The sequence below is a fragment of the Muntiacus reevesi genome, chromosome 11, assembly GCF_963930625.1.
Source record: "Muntiacus reevesi chromosome 11, mMunRee1.1, whole genome shotgun sequence".
In the NCBI taxonomy this organism is placed as follows: Eukaryota; Metazoa; Chordata; class Mammalia; order Artiodactyla; family Cervidae; genus Muntiacus; species Muntiacus reevesi.
The window spans coordinates 20300767-20317231 of record NC_089259.1 but is presented as its reverse complement, the minus strand read 5'-3'; the positions used below and the strand labels follow the sequence as shown (position 1 = coordinate 20317231).

The window sequence follows — 16465 nt, the reverse complement described above, 5'->3', positions numbered from 1 at the left end:
AGACCGTCTAGATGCTTGCCTTTGCCCTCTCTGTGAAATGACTCATTCTCAGCACGTGTGCGTGTGTTAGTTGCTCAGTTGTTTCTGAGTCTTTGTGACCCCTTGGACTATAGCCCAGCAGGCTCTTCTGTCCATGGGATTTTCCAGGCACGAAAACTGGAGTGAGTTGCCATTCCCTTCTCCCATTCTCAGTATATTTATATGTAAACGTTCTTCGGACTTTCAGTTTATCAAAGACGAGCATCGTGTCATTCTAGGGTGTGTTGCCCAGCAGAAGACAGAGAGTTATGTTGACAGCACTTAGCAAGTGATTTCTGGAGGTGACAGAGATGTTTCCAGGCAGAACTGTTCGCCGGCCATGTTCTGCAGCATCTGAAAGTTCCCTGGCCCCTACCCCACGCCTTCCCATGCTCGTTCTATCCAGGTGCCACTCTCTGCTGCCATCAGGCTTCTGGGAGCCGCCGCCTCGCTTCGGGCCTCCCCGGGTGCCGGGGTCCAGCCTCGGCAGGATCCAGGGGGTACCCTCAGGATGAACGGCATCGGTGAGAGAGAGAGAGAAGACACGTGAGACCAGCCTTGATAGGGCCAAGTCTGTGTTTTACTTTTTGACAACCAGTTTTATACCCTTTCACAGAACGTTTTTAAGGTACAAGATGCTTATCCATGATTACACAGGATTAGTATCACATCATTTTGATTTTTAGGAAAAGCAGGATTTTTTTGCTTTCTAATTCTATAGTAATTCTTAGCAGATGATCTTCTGGCCTTGGGGCTATTAACATTTTATGCAGGTCAGGTGATTGTAAACCTATTTTCCGTTTTCATGGTGACCTTAACTGAAAGGTAACCGTGTCATAGGGAAATAGTACAGAGTAGAATTATATTCTTACAAAAATTAATCTTTCTGCAAAAGTTGTCAGTTGCGTTTATCTAAGAAGTTTACCTCATACTGACTCTGCGACTTCGGGGAGGCAGCTTCTGCCTAGCACTCCTGACTGACAATTAACAACCATCTCATTGTTACCACACTAGGGCTAAGTTCTTATTTCTCTAGATCTTTAACTATATTAACAATGGTTTTTATAACACAATCTTAGCACTTTAAAGGCAAAAATACAGCAAGCATAAACACAGCAAGCAAATCACAACCCAATAACCACCTATAGAATAATTTTTCTTATGTTTTCTAATAGGACTCCTTTACCCCTTAAAAAGGCTCTATGTCTATTAGGGCTTTTATATAATCAGGTTCTTTATGCTATTTTATGATTAGGATATTATAAGCAATCATGCATATTAGTACCAAGCGCATAAATGCATTTGGCTAACAAACTACCTTCAAAGGAGTTTAAATTAAAACACTCCTTTCACCCTGAATAATCTCATAAAATACCACCACCTGGGAAACATTGATTAAAGTTCTAAATTGATTCTTATTTGGGAAGAGATCAAGGAAGGCCTTCCTGCCTGTGTCAGAGAAATTAGGGAGTAGTCCTTTGAGGCAGGCATCAGAAAGACAGATATCATCTTTAAGGTGAGAGCCGGGGGCAGCTTTTCGAAATCCCTGAAAACCTGATCTGCCTTGCCTGTCAGGCTTTCTCCTCGTGACCTTGTCATTGGTGGGATCTCGTGAGCTGGCCTTTTCGAAAAACCCCTGAAAACCTGATCCGCCTTGCCCGTCAGGTTTTCTCCCTCATGGCCTTGTTAGGGGTAGGGTCTCGTGTGTTGGTTCCCGGGCCTAAGCCTGGCCCGTTGGTCAGGCTCCTCTGCAGGGAAGCTGTCCCGTCCCTCCTCCACTGGTCAGACTCCCTCTCTCCTGTTCGTCCAGCGGGAGGACGGCTGTATCATTTCACTAACTTACAGTCATGCCTCAAAGCCCAAATTGCTGGCTTATTATATGAGCTTTTGCAAGTTTAATTTTTAAAAGAAGAGGATTTAAGTTCCAGTAAGCAAAGGCTGCAGCTTCAGTTAAGGTGGTTTTCTCTGCTTTCCTGGTCCCTCAAATTAAAACCTCAGGGAAACAGCTTCTCTGTCTGAGTTAGTTTGCTCTGACCCTTGGAGGCATTTGTAATGTTCAAGTGCCCTCTGGAGGCAAGAATAATCTCATGTCATATAAAATATGAACGCAGCACAAGCTCGTGTGTGTGTGTGTGTGTGAGGCAGTATGTAGTGTGATATGTGTGTGTGTGTGTGGTCTCTGGTGTGGGGGGTGTGTGTGTATATGTATGAGGAGGGTGTGAGGTGTGGTGGGTGTAGTGGGTGTGTGCGGTCTCTGGTGTGGAGGATGCGTGTGTGTGTGTGTGTGAAGAAGGTGTGTGGTGTGTGTGTGGTGGTGTGTATGTGTATATGGTGTGTGTGGTATGGTATGTGTGGTGTGTGTGACGTGGTGTGTGTGGTAGGTGTGGTGTGGTGTGTGGCATGGTGTGTGTGTGGTGTGGTGTGGTGTGTGCGTGTGTGGTGTGTGTGGCATGGTGTGGTGTGTGTGACGTGGTGTGTGTGGCATGGTGTGTGTGGGGTGTGTGTGTGTGTGGTAGGTGTGGTGTGGTGTGTCTGTGCTGTGTGCAGTATAGTGTGTGTGTGGTATGGTGTGGTGTGTGTGGTGTGCTGGGTGTGTGTGTGGTGGGTGTGTATGTGTGGTGGGTATGTGGTATGTGTGGTGGGTGGTATGTGTGGTGTATATGGTATGGTATGGTGTGTGTATGTGTGTGTGGTAGGTGTGGTGTGTGTGGTATGGTGTGTGTGTGTGTGGCATGGTGTGTGTGTGGTATGGTGTGTGTGGGGTGTGTGTGTGTGTGTGGTAGGTGTGGTGTGTGTGTGTGTGTGGTAGGTGTGGTGTGTGTGGCATGGTGTGTGTGTGGTGTGGTGTGGTGTGTGCGTGTGTGGTGTGTGTGGCATGGTGTGGTGTGTGTGACGTGGTGTGTGTGGCATGGTGTGTGTGGGGTGTGTGTGTGTGTGGTAGGTGTGGTGTGGTGTGTCTGTGCTGTGTGCAGTATAGTGTGTGTGTGGTATGGTGTGGTGTGTGTGGTGTGCTGGGTGTGTGTATGGTGGGTGTGTATGTGTGGTGGGTATGTGGTATGTGTGGTGGGTGGTATGTGTGGTGTATATGGTATGGTATGGTGTGTGTATGTGTGTGTGGTAGGTGTGGTGTGTGTGGTATGGTGTGTGTGTGTGTGGCATGGTGTGTGTGTGGTATGGTGTGTGTGGGGTGTGTGTGTGTGTGTGGTAGGTGTGGTGTGTGTGGCATGGTGTGGTGTGTGTGGTATGGTGTGGTGTGTGTGACGTGGTGTGTCTGGTATGGTGTGGTGTGTGTGTGTGTGGTAGGTGTGGTGTGTGTGGCATGGTGTGTGTGTGGCATGGTGTGTGTGTGTGGTGTGGTGTGGTGTGTGCGTGTGTGGTGTGTGTGGCATGGTGTGGTGTGTGTGACGTGGTGTGTGTGGCATGGTGTGTGTGTGGTATGGTGTGTGTGGAGTGTGTGTGTGTGTGGTAGGTGTGTGTGTGGCATGGTGTGTGTGTGGTGTGGTGTGGTGTGTGCATGTGTGGTGTGTGTGGCATGGTGTGGTGTGTGTGACGTGGTGTGTGTGGTATGGTGTGTGTGGGGTGTGTGTGTGTGTGGTAGGTGTGGTGTGGTGTGTCTGTGCTGTGTGCAGTATGGTGTGTGTGTGGTATGGTGTGGTGTGTGGGGTGTGTGTGTGTGTGGCATGGTGTGTGTGTGGTGTGGTGTGTGTGTGTGGTGTGTGTGTGTGTGTGTGGTGTGTGTGGCATGGTGTGGTGTGTGTGACGTGGTGTGTGTGGTATGGTGTGTGGGGTGTGTGTGTGTGGTAGGTGTGGTGTGGTGTGTCTGTGCTGTGTGTAGTGTGGTGTGGTGTGTCTGTGCTGTGTGCAGTATGGTGTGTGTGTGGTATGGTGTGGTGTGTGTGTGTGTGTGGTAGGTGTGGTGTGTGTGGCATGGTGTGTGTGTGGCATGGTGTGTGTGTGTGGTGTGGTGTGGTGTGTGCGTGTGTGGTGTGTGTGGCATGGTGTGGTGTGTGTGTGTGTGTGTGGTGTGTGTGGCATGGTGTGGTGTGTGTGACGTGGTGTGTGTGGTATGGTGTGGTGTGTGTGTGTGTGGTAGGTGTGGTGTGGTGTGTCTGTGCTGTGTGCAGTATGGTGTGTGTGTGGCATGGTGTGTGTGTGGTATGGTGTGTGTGGGGTGTGTGTGTGTGTGTGTGGTAGGTGTGGTGTGGTGTGTCTGTGCTGTGTGCAGTATGGTGTGTGTGTGGTATGGTGTGGTGTGTGGGGTGTGTGTGTGTGTGGCATGGTGTGTGTGTGGTGTGGTGTGTGTGTGTGTGTGTGGTGTGTGTGGCATGGTGTGGTGTGTGTGACGTGGTGTGTGTGGTATGGTGTGTGGGGTGTGTGTGTGTGGTAGGTGTGGTGTGGTGTGTCTGTGCTGTGTGTAGTGTGGTGTGTGTGTGGTGTGTATGGAGTGTGTGTGTGAGAGAGTGCTCACACACATGCACGTGCTTCTACCAAAAGCCTGCTGGGGGCTCTGCCATCTCTCGTCCCGCCATCCAGACCCCAAGTCCAGGCTCTCATTGTCTTGGGCCTTGACTGATTCAGCAGTTATCTACCCTGTCTCCATCCCCTCATTCTCACTCTCCCACAATGTTTTCTTTACTCAACCACCAACATGATCCTTAGTAACTTAATTTAGGTCATTTTTTTTCACCAATTTAAAATCTTGAAGTCTCCCCCTTGCACTTAGAAATTTTGCCCCCAGAGGGCAAGATTTCACTTTATCACTGTATCAAACCTCACAAAATTAACCCAACACAGCCCAGTAACACCACCCAGATAAAGTACCAACTGAATGATATCCCTATTACACAAGAGCCAATATAAGAAAAAGTCTATTCCACAGACACTGATAGAAGGAAGAGGAAATCTTACCGGGTGGGGTCTGTGCAGGGCTAAGAAACAGGCATCGGTGTGGTAAATGACCAGCCCTTGCCTGCTGCTCTGACGGCCTTCCCTACCTCTCTGCACCCCTTGCCCACTGCGCCCCAGTAACCTAAGCTTTCTTCCTGTTCTCTGTACAGCCCTGCTGACCGTTAGCTTTGACAATCCCCTGGAGGAGGGCATGGCCACCCACTCCAGTATTCTTGCCTGGAGAATCCCCATGGACAGAGGAGTCTGGCGGGTTACAAAGTCCATGGGGTTGCAAAGAGCCGGACGTGACTGAGCAACTAAGCACAGCACATTCTTGTCCCTGGAACATCCTTCGCAAAGATTGTTATATGATTCACATCTTCCTAACTTAACTCAACAGTCACTTCTTCAGTCACTTTCACTTCTCATGAAGTCCACCTGCCCACTCCACCACTGCCTGAAATGACTTATCATTTACTCAACACATTCACTTGGAGAAGGAAATGGCAACCCACTCCAGTATTCTTGCCTAGAGAATCCCGTGGAAGAGGAGCCTGGTGGGCTGCCGTCTATGGGGTCGCACAGAGACACAGCTGAAGTGACTTAGCAGCAGTAACAGCAACACATTCACTGAGCACCTTCAGGGGGCGCTATCATGCATGTGAGCTACCTCAGGGTAGGAACAGACCTGCTCCTGGCCCTTGGAGCTTACAGATCTCTCGCCAAACCTGTTTACATATTTATGTCAGCCTTCCTGGCTAGGATATGACAGCAGAGACCTGGGTCAGCCTTCTTCCCTGGTTTACCTAGTACACCATTGATGGTCAATCAGTATTTGTTGACTGAATAAGCAAATGTTCCTATTTTTTATTAGGGTACACAGAATTAACATTTTAAATTCCTGTCATTGAGGATGTGGGAGGGGGGTGGTGGGAGGGATGGGGGGGCACGGGGGAAACTGGGGAAGCAGGGGAGTGGAGGGGTAACTGGGGGAATATGGGGAAGTGGGATGCAGGGAAGTTTGCGTGGGGTGGGCCAAGGATCACCTTGGACATCTGGAGCCTGGCAGGAGAGGACTCGTGAACAGGCTGGCTTGGGGAGGGCCGCGGGGTGCCCGGGAGCCTTTTGGGGATCATTTTTTGCTCCCGGGCGCCCCGCAGGCCAGGCAACAAAAAAAGAAAAAAAATAAAATAAATTCCTGTCATTGAGATCAAGTTAATTCGCTTACTAGTAAAAAATGAGGCAAGCAAGAAAGCTAACATGGTAGCCACTAGCCACAGGTGACTCTTGAGCACCTCCTTGTGGCTAGTACAACTGAAGCACTGAGTTTTAGATTTTTTTGTAATTAAGTTCAAGCTAAGTGGGAGAAGGCAATGGCAACCCACTCCAGTACTCTTGCCTGGAAAATCCCATGGACAGAGAAGCCTGGTCGGCTGCAGTCCATGGGGTTGCGAAGAGTCGGACACGACTGAAGCGACTTAGCAGCAGCAGCAGCAAGTAGTCACAAGTAAAGTAGGGCTACAAAGTGGATAGTGTAAATCTAGATGCTAGGGAAACAGCAGTTAGAAACAAAGATCCTTACTCTTGTGTAGTTTACATTTGGAGATGAAGGTAGAGGTGAGAGAGGAAGACAGTAAATAAAACATAATAAATAAGTAAAATATATAGTACCTGGCGTGTGACAGGAAATGAAGATGATGTGCTACAGAAGATGAATACGTGCAGCAAAAGAAGAAGGGCCTGGCTTGTGTTTTAAAATAGGATAGTCAAACTAATCTCAGAACTTGTAGATCCTTCAATTATGATAATTCAGTCCAATCCAACTGCAACTTCAATTTCTTTCCTCCTCCCCTCTCTCTCAACCTCCTCAAAGATGGGGCAGGAAGGGGACAGAAATAGCAGGCTTGCCTTTGTTGCTGTTCATTCTGATGCATTTGTGATTTTATTTAAATTTAGCTATTTAGACGTATGTTCAATATATGAAGCAGATTACCTATTTCTTTATTCCTTTAGTGTTATAACACCTGAACACAGTTAATATTATAACCTCTGTGTTTACCACACAGTAAATCCCTACCTACAAATGAGTTCCATCCTGAGAATGTACTCATAAGTCCAATGTGTTCGTTAAGTCCAACAATGTCAGCTTATTTACTCAACTAACAAAATGAGCTATATATGAAGCGTAATAGGGTTAGAATACTTTTCACACAAACAATATTCTAAAAAACAAACAAAATAAAGTATTTTCAATCTTACAGTACAACACCTTGAAAATACAGTAGTGCAATACAATAGCTGGCATACAGGGGCACATTCGCAACTTTGAAAGCTCACAATTTGAAGGTTCGTATGTAGGGGACTTATTATGTTTTATGTACAAATGTAATACATTATTGGAGTAGGAAATGGCAACCCACTCCAGTGTTCTTGCTTGGGAAAGCCTGTGGACAGAGGAGCCTGGAGGGCTATAGTCCATGGGGTCGCAGAGAGTCAGACACGACTGAGCATACACATACACACATATAATACATTATATACTCAAGAACATCAAAATGACTTTATGAAAGTCATAGTGTAAACTTCTGGTTTCCAATCTTCCTGCTTGCTCTGCTTGTTTCTCTCATTCTATGCACCAACCCCTAACATTAATTTCAAAGTGTTAGGTTTGCCTTTTGAACTGGTCTTGCTCTAAGTTCGTCTGATGCTGGTGGTCTTTGCTGGAGTGAGAGCGCCTCGGAGACAGTGGTGTGGGGGTTCCTCGGGGATGGTGTGCAGGGTCACCCCTTGGTGGAGTACCTCCTCAGAGAAGGGCAGCCATGTTTCTTTCCTCTGCATCTTTCTTCCCTCTGCCCCCAAGCACCCTCATCTGGTGGGGCGTCACCTCCTCTGTCAAACTCAGGGCTCCTCTCCTTTCTGCAACACTTTCTCCTTCATGTGGAGTCATGGGAACCACTGGGAAACCTGTTGCCCTTCACCAGGCCACTGTCCCTTCAAACCAGCAGGCCAAGTCTCCCCACATTCAGAATCTCTGAGAAATAGGCATCAGTCCTCATGTTCATGAGACTTGAACTCCAGCTGTCCCAAGACACACCCCCAAGCTCTTCTAAGATCATCGCTGAGCAGATTGTGCTCAGCTCTGCTGGGATAGTAAGTGCACCGCAGAGGGTGCAAGCTTGGCAGCTCAACCAGTAGCCAATGGAGGGGAGAGCTAAGTGGATTCCCTTCAATGTCTTGGTGACCAAAATAATTTTGTGAAGAGGAGGACTAGGCCTCTGGACACAAGTCCTGCCCTCTCCCTTCCTCCTTTCCCCTATTTGGCCTCTGAAATATTTCATGGCCATGAAATACTACTCCCTTCACCTACTTAGGGGCTTCCCTGATGGCTCAGTGGGTAAAGAATCCACCTGCAATGCAGGAGACACAGGAGATGTGGGTTCAATCCCTGGGGTTGTGAAGATCCCCAGGATTAGGAAATGGCAACCCACTCCAGATTCTTGCCTGGAAGATCCCATGGACAGAGAAACCTGGCAGGCTACAGTCCATGGGGTTGCAAAGAATCGGACCTGACCTAGCGACTAAGCATGCATCACTCATTCAATCAATTCTTCTGTCAGTGGTGGAAAAGGAGGCTGGGAGGGTGAAACCAAGTGATGGATGAGGAAGCAGCAGATTCTGCAACCTCTTGGTTAACTCTACAAGGAGGAGTTATTAACCACTTTGGTAACTCTCTCTAGAATGCCCTTCCCCAAAATACTAAATCTTAGCATCTCATTGGACAAGATAAATCCTACTCAGCGCCCTGTTATACCTTTTGGTGTTAAATCACACATGTAATTTTAACCCCATATTAAATGATTTATATACACAACCTCCCAGGTATACAATATAAAGCCTTCTTTCTTTGGTTATCTTGTTTGGTTCCTAGAAGGGGATTCTCAACAGGAGAATAGAGACAAACTTCAAATCTCCCATTGACCACAGTGACCAAAATACATGAGAGAAAAAGAAAGATTTAAGTGCTGTGGGCTGGAGACAATCTAGCATGATGGTTGCTAAGGCAACCATCTGTCATCGTTTCTGTCACTTAGCCTGTTCTGGTTCATGGCGACTAAACTAGGAACTGTTCTTCCAGATCTGATAATGAACATATATGTTGAGTCCCTGAGCTGATGGCAGCACTTCTTTGGCAGTTCAAGTTGTATTTAATGTTTGTTGACTGAAAAATTGAAAGTATGTACCTGGTGACTGTAGATGTAAGATGAGAAATGACAGGAGGAACCTGCAGGAGAAAATGTGTTCATCTGATACTGCTGATAGGTTTGTATTTTAAAGGTAACAGAACCAATGATAAGTATGTTTTACAGCTTTTAATGATTGAAATAGAAAAAATAAATGTAAAAAGAAATCACCTTTACAGTTATTTTATTTAAAAAACATATAAAATGTTTGCAATGCTTACTTTGGATCATTAATTTGGTAAGTGTAAAAGATTTGCAAGTTTGGTAATGTTTTCCATTTACTATGAGACAAATTATTGTTCATTCTCTCTCTCAAGCCATATTTTATGACCATTTTAAAAAATGGTTTTGATCTTAGATCTAACTGAAAGCATCATCAAAGAGTATGCATGTGGCCCTATGAGTTAATAATTGAATACTTCTGGCATTTAAAGCAATTTAGCCAGGACTACCCTAGTGGTCTGGTGGTTAAGACTTCACTTTCCAAAGCAGGGAGTTCATGTTTGATCCCTAGTCAGGGGAATGCCTCATGGTCAAAAAACCAAAATATAAAACAGAAGCAATATTGGAACAAATTCAATAAAGACTTTAAAAAATGGCCTGCATCAGAATATCTTTTTAAAAAATGGCAAAGTAATCGTTAGAAAAGTATCCATTGGAGATAGGCCCAGTTGTGGGAAAAGACACATGTGTACACAAACGTGCGCGTGCGCATGCACAGACACAGACACACACACACACACACACACACACACACACGCACACACACACCCCAGAGAGAGAGAGAGAGAAAGAGAGAGAAAACTGTGTACACCAGCAAATCTCTTACTGGCAAACTCTGCAACAATGATGCAATCCAACAGATTTATTAGAAAGATTCAACAAGTAGTGACTAAAACCCACCATGGGCCAGGCCCTGGGCCAGGCAAGGCGCAAGTCACAACTTCCGGGCTTCAGTTGCAGATCACTGAGTAGAAACCTGAGAATTTAGCAGGTGGCTCTTGCCACCTCCCGGCCCCACCTCCCAGCATTCCATGCTTTATACTCCGGCAGAGCCAAACTGCTCCGGTTCCCCAGACGTGTTGTTCTGCTTCGAAGCTTTGCACCTTCAGACGTGGCCTTCCTCCATACCACGTCCCCCAACTCACCCCCAGAATGCTCAGCCCATCTAGAGCCGGCATGTGTCATGTTTTCTGGCTACTTGAAATCATTTGAAAACCCTGCCTACATTCAAAGCATTTTCTAATAAGTGGGTCTTTCCTCTCTAAGACAGAAGCCAGAAAACCCCTACGTTCCCAACCCCCTTTTACAGATCAGGGTCCAGACACGTGACCCAGGCTCCAACCATCAGCTGCACCCAAAGGAGAAACCCACTTGGAAATGAGAAAGGGGAGGCCGCTTATCAGGCAAAGCTGGGAAAGAGGATGCTCGCTTTGGAAAAGCAGTAAAAAGAAGGCTGAGGCCCCGACGCAGATGGATCACGGGGACAAACTCTACCATCAGATGGGACAGTGGAACCAACTATAACGTCTAGAGCTCTTAAGGAACTGCAGCATGGTTTCCACGGCTGACCTGCTCTGCAGTGGGTTTGAGGACTTGTTCCAAGGCCTCAGGGAGTATCATCTCCCAATGCAGCGGTCAGGAGAGTCACCCAGAATCTTTTTAACTGGCTGCTATTTTGCTCTGTCAGCTAGAGTTAGTTTCTGCTGACTGTAAGAGCCCTGAGTGCGACATCAGCAGACTTTCATCTTCTTAAAAAAGACCACTTTGCCTTTCAAAACATACCCCGATATGGGGGGTCTCCTAGAGGCCTCCCCCGAGATTCTCTTTTTCATCTTCTATTCATGCCCTTCTCTAAGATGCCACATCACTCACACCCCTTTGCCTCATACCTTCCCTGAATTATAATTATTTGGTTTTTCTTCTGCTTGGACTGAGGGCTCTTTGAAGCTTGCCATTGTCTCTTTCTTTCTTTTTTAAATATTTGGAAAACCCAAACAAACTCTTTTGACTGACCCAATATTTATTAGCTGGTCCTTTTCAGAAGAAGTTTACTGAAACCTGTTTTATATCAGTCACGGTAACTTCATTCTCTTCCCAATGTTTAAGTTTGGGGTAGCATGAGGCCCAGTTCCAGACCAATGAAATATAAGGAGAAGTTTGACAGAGGGATTCCAGGGAAAATTTTTTTTCTCTGATAAAAAGTTGGTATGGGAGAATGCTTCCTGCCTTTGGATGTTGTGTGTGAAAATGTGATAGGCAGGGCTGTGGCAGCCATTTTGTGATCATGAGGAAAAGAAAAGACAAATATAGAAGTGGACCCAGATGCTTGAGCTGTTAAATTAACCAACCCTAGAACTTCCTATCTCTAGAAATATTTTTATTTTCAAAGTAAATGTACTGACAGCTGGACATTCTATTACTTGTAGCCAAATATGTACTAAAACATATATGAGAATATGATTTTTTAAATTATGGCATAGTATCTCCTCTTATTGATAACCCATTAAAGTTTAACCATTTAGGGGCATTTCTCCTCATTCTTTGCTATAATAAATTATCTTTCATTTTTAACATATATTTTACCAATTCAAACCTAAGGCTCTTAAAACATGTATCTTAGCTGATTTTCTTCTTTTTGCTTATACCATTAAAAAACTGCCAAGGAAAAGATAAATTAAAAAACTGTCCCCCTTTAAAACATTGCCCTAACAATGCTTTCACAGGACACAAATTACCCTCCTTTACCACACTTACAGAAATCCAAACATATTTATTTCAAATACAAATTCTATCGGATTCAAAAAAAATTTCACGGTTTTCAATAAAAGTTACATCAGCAGCCAAAAATATTCAATGGGAGTTAAAATTGTGTGATCAAAGCATTTTCTTCTTTCTCATTAACAAAAGGTACCCTTGAATGAGAGATAATTTATATTTCTGAATTATTTGCAGCTTCAATTAACACTTTGTTAAAACACATGCACATGGTATCAGGGCCCAAAGACTTCAAGTGGTGAAATTATTTCTTCTTTTAGTATCATTAACCAGCACATTGTGAAATTCTGTTGAAACAGCAGAAGCTCCCTTTTCCATGTAGCCACTCTGTCTGTCGCCTCACCTCTGACCTGCGTCATACCTGCCCTCTCACCCCAGAGCCAGCTGCACTGATGTCCCTGGATTATGCAATCCCAAGTGCTGCACACAGATGCCTGGAGCAAAGAGGTCAGTGCATTGACTTCTTTGCTGTTTTGAACCTGGATTTGAAATACCATGGGGTTGACTAACCTCTACAGAGAGCAGTGATGCATGACTCCAAAACTCTCTTCTCAAGAGGCCAACAGGTCCCTGGGGAATAGCCCTTAGGACGAACACTTTTATGATTTACTGGCAGTCAGGTGATTTTTCAATCTGTTCTCTGAGCTCCTGTGAGACGTTAAACCTTTTTACATCTACATATGTCTCTATTCCTAAAGCAAAGATAGCATATAGGGCCACCACTATAAGAGGTGATTTTTAATAAAATTTTATGAAGGGAGATATTATGGAGCTCTTTCCAGGAGAAAGGGTTTCTGCAACCCTCTTGCTTTTCAGAGGAGGCCTTCTGGGAGGTATTACTGTAGAGCGTAGCAGTTAACAATATGAACTCTGAGCCCCAGCTCTCCTCTTAGTAACTGCACAACATCAGTTAAGTCACTTGACCCCTCTAGGCCTCAGTTTCTTCACCTGCATCATTTTCCTGGCCATGCGGTAGTAAGCAAGACAGCAAGTGGAGAAGAAAACAGGTGAGAGTTTGTGCAAAAACGCAACTTTGTAGATAAGAGGTTAAAAACATGCACCGAAGTTTCCTGATTGCTTCTTACATTTATAGAATTGAGGCTAAGGGTTGTAAAGGAGAGGTGAGAGAGAGAAGAAATGTAAAAGCCTTGGGGAGAATGATGAGAGTTAAGGTGCTAAAGCAAGACAGGACAAAATGTCAGGAGACCCTGATCTGGAGTAGAAGCAGCACTACCCACCCCACCCCCCCACCCCCCATGCTGGATTGCTACTGCAGGCTCCCACAGCAGCGGGATTCAAAGAAGGCCACGATGCTGTCATGTGATAGCTGAGGTTTAGAAAGGTTAAATGACTCACTGAAGGTCATGGAGATTTTAACACGAGTGTCCTTGCTCCAAGTCCGGAGCTCTTTTTAATCTGTAACAGGAGGTCTAAGCCCGCCTCTAGTTAGCTCCTTTGGGCCTCATGTTTCTGGTTTGCAAAAGCCACCAGGCCAGGTGCCACAGAAAGTGCCAATCCTTTAGGACATTATACTGAAGGTTCTTCTCACTGGTTATGCTGCATGTCACTGGCCAAGTCGATGAAATGCCCTCGCTTGTTTCTGTAATTAAATTATGCTCTGGAAGCTTGAGTTCCAAAGTGCTGATTCTGTGAGAAGATGATGGTTTTGTGCTGCATTGAGAAGGGCTCCCATGCATGTATCAGGAGGTCTAACACCCTCACAGCACTTCCTCACCATCCCCACTCAGGTCTATTCAGCTGGGCATTCATGTTTAAGCATTGACATGTATTCAGTCACTCAGTTGTATCCAACTCTTTGTGAACCCATGGACTGTAGCTCACCAGTCTCCTCTGTCCATGGGATTCTCCAGGCAAGAACACTGGAGTGGGTTGCCATTTCCTCCTGCAGGGGATCTTCTGGAGCCAGGGATCGAACCCATCTCCTGAGTTGCAAGCAGATTCTTTACCCACTGAGTCACCTGGGAAGCCCTAACAGAAGTCACCTCAAATATTTGTCACTGGCCCTCACCAAAAAAAAAAAAAAAATCAGGCTTCCCAGGTGGCGCTAGTGGTAAAGAACCTGCCTGCCAATGCAACATAAGAGACATAAGAGAACCCATAAGAGACATGGGTTCGATCCTTGGGTTGGGAAGATCCCCTGGAGAAGGAAATGGCAACCCACTCCAGTATTCTTGTCTGGAGAATCCCATGGACAGAGGAGCCTGGCGGGCTACAGTCCATGGGGTCACAAAGAGACACAACTGAAGGGACTTAACACTTAGGATGCAGTCACCAAAAATCACTTAAGTTACACTGGCAGTAGTCCAACACCACATTCAAACAGGGCAGAAATGTAAAAGAAAAATGATAGCACAGTTTAAAGAAGAAAACAAGGTGTAGAAAAGGAAAATGAATTCATGACGTCTGAACCAAAGCACCAAGCCCATGACTGTTAATGGAACAGCTGTGAGTCACAAATCAACACCCTCCCAAATGAGTGAGTCTTTGCCTGGGACACTAGAGAAAATTCCTTTACTCCCCGTGCACAACAGAAACCTTGAACTGTGCTTTTTAATAAAATGCCAAAGAAGTGCACAAATAGTCTATAATTCATTGTGCTTAGTCATGCGCTTAGTCGCTCAGTCGTGTCTGACTCTTTTCGACCCCATGGACTGTACCCGGCCAGGCTCCTCTGTCCATGGAATTCTCCAGACAAGAACATTGGAGTGGGTTGCCATGCCCTCCTCCAGGGGATCTTCCCAACCTAGGGATGGAACCCAGGTCCCCTTCATTGCAGGCGGATTCTTTACTGTCTGAGATACCCATTGGAAACTATTCTTTAAAAAGACAAGAGTTAAGTTTTCATTGGTGGGTGTGCTTTCCCCAAATGTCATCGGTGTAGGTTTCCTCGTGGAAGGCGGAATGGGAAATGTTTGGGGTTTTGTTTTTACCGGCAATAAGCGAATGTACTTTTCATCACTACCATTTCAGCACTTTGGGGCTCAATTATAACAAAATGAAGGTCTGAGCCCCGAGTGCCAGCCAAGTCAACATCCTTCAGACTTCAGTCACTGGTCTAACTCCAGGTACCCCCAGCCCCAGCCCTGAGATCGAGCTAGATACGAGCTCACCGCGGACCTCCGGGAACCGAGCCGGCAGCAAAGCGACGTGGAGGCCCGAGCTCCCAGCCGGCCCTCCCGCCCCGCCGCCCGGCCGGCTCCTCCCGCTCGCGGCCCCCAGCGGTCCCGGAGCCCGAGCGCGCCGCCGCGCCGCGCCGACTTCCGCTTCCCTGGCCGGCGGGCGGGAGGCGCTGCAGCCCCGGGCCCGCGCCGCCCACGCCGCCCGCCCCGGCCGCAGGGGCGCTCCGGAGCCCCGGGGGCCGCCCGCCGGCGGCAGTCGGGCGCGGGAGGCGGGGCTGGAGGGCTGGGCTGCGGCCGACGTGGGTGTTAAGCGGCCACCCCCGCCGCCGATCCAGAGCCGAGAGCGGGCGGCGGAGCGCGAGCAGGACGCGGTGGTGAGCGCAGCCCGGTCAGGCGCTCGCGGCTGCTGGGAACCGGCCGGGAGGGAGCGGGGAGCGGGCGGGCCTCGGCGCCCGGGCGGCGTGACCTTCCCGGGCGGCGGGGATCCGGAGTCCCCGGGCCCACACGCGCCGCCCACGTGCCCGGGGATCCCGCGGGCGCCCCTTTCCCGCGCTCGGCCCTGGACTTCCCCGTAGACCCTCGGGCCCCGCGGCCTCCTGCGCGCCGCGGTCACCGCCCGGGAAAGCTTGTCCTCCTTTGCCCTCCTAGTCGTGTCACCCAGCCTCCTGGCTCCGCGCGGCGCCGGGCAGGGCGGAGGCGCGTATGAATGGGAGGCTCGGGCTGGTTGCTGGGCAGAGTCAGCGGGCGTTTAGAGTCGGGAAGAAGTTGGAAGTCGTCTCCCTAAGCTACCCCTTTGGGCGGACCGGGATCCCGAGCCCCTGAAGCCGGGGCTCCGGTCTCTCGGCTGCTAAGTGGCGAGACTGGTTTGCATCCTTGCGCCCGTGGGGCGCCCCTCTCTGGGCGCTCTGATGGCAGGCGGCCTCCCGCCACCCCAGCTTCGGCCTGAAGCTGGAATCTTCCCTAAGCTGTGATCTGGTGGGGGAAGGCGGGGGTCCTCGGATTCTCCCGCACGAGAAACAAATTTCCCCGAGGAATGGGAAATGTACATGGTCTTCTGGAGTGGGACTCCGGTGTAGTTTCAAGTGTAGAAAGAAGGATAAAGGGACGCCCGCAAGGTTCAGTTTTTCTGTTTCTGTTGGTACCGAAGGCTCATGAATTAGTTTCTCAGGTTGATCAGTCCTGCCGCCCTCAAACCATATGTCTTCCTCAAACCAAAGTCACGCATAGTTTGAAACAGTTGCTCATATCTTCTGAGTTAATCTCAGTTCCCATCACTGTTAACAGTCCTAATAATTCTATAAGTAGTTATGTGCAGGAGTTGATGTGTTTAAGTCTGACTTGCCTAAAAGGGTTAAATTCGCGTTGATGACATAGTGCCATCTGCTATGCCCCTTTCTTTCT

The 16465-nt window shown here is 47.6% G+C and overlaps 1 protein-coding gene across 2 annotated transcripts in view; it reads left to right on the top strand.

Annotated features, from left to right (window-relative positions):
* Nucleotides 1–15237: 15237 nt before the first annotated feature.
* SLC25A15 (solute carrier family 25 member 15) overlaps nt 15238–16465 on the top strand; it is a 31462-nt gene continuing 30234 nt past the window's right edge. Inside the window, exon 1 of one of the 2 annotated variants that reach the window (XM_065901939.1) lies at nt 15238–15438. The gene's annotated coding sequence lies outside the window, so the exon portion shown is untranslated. Of the gene's footprint in view, nt 15453–16465 lie in introns of both variants that reach the window. The other variant, XM_065901941.1, reaches the window with a different exon arrangement.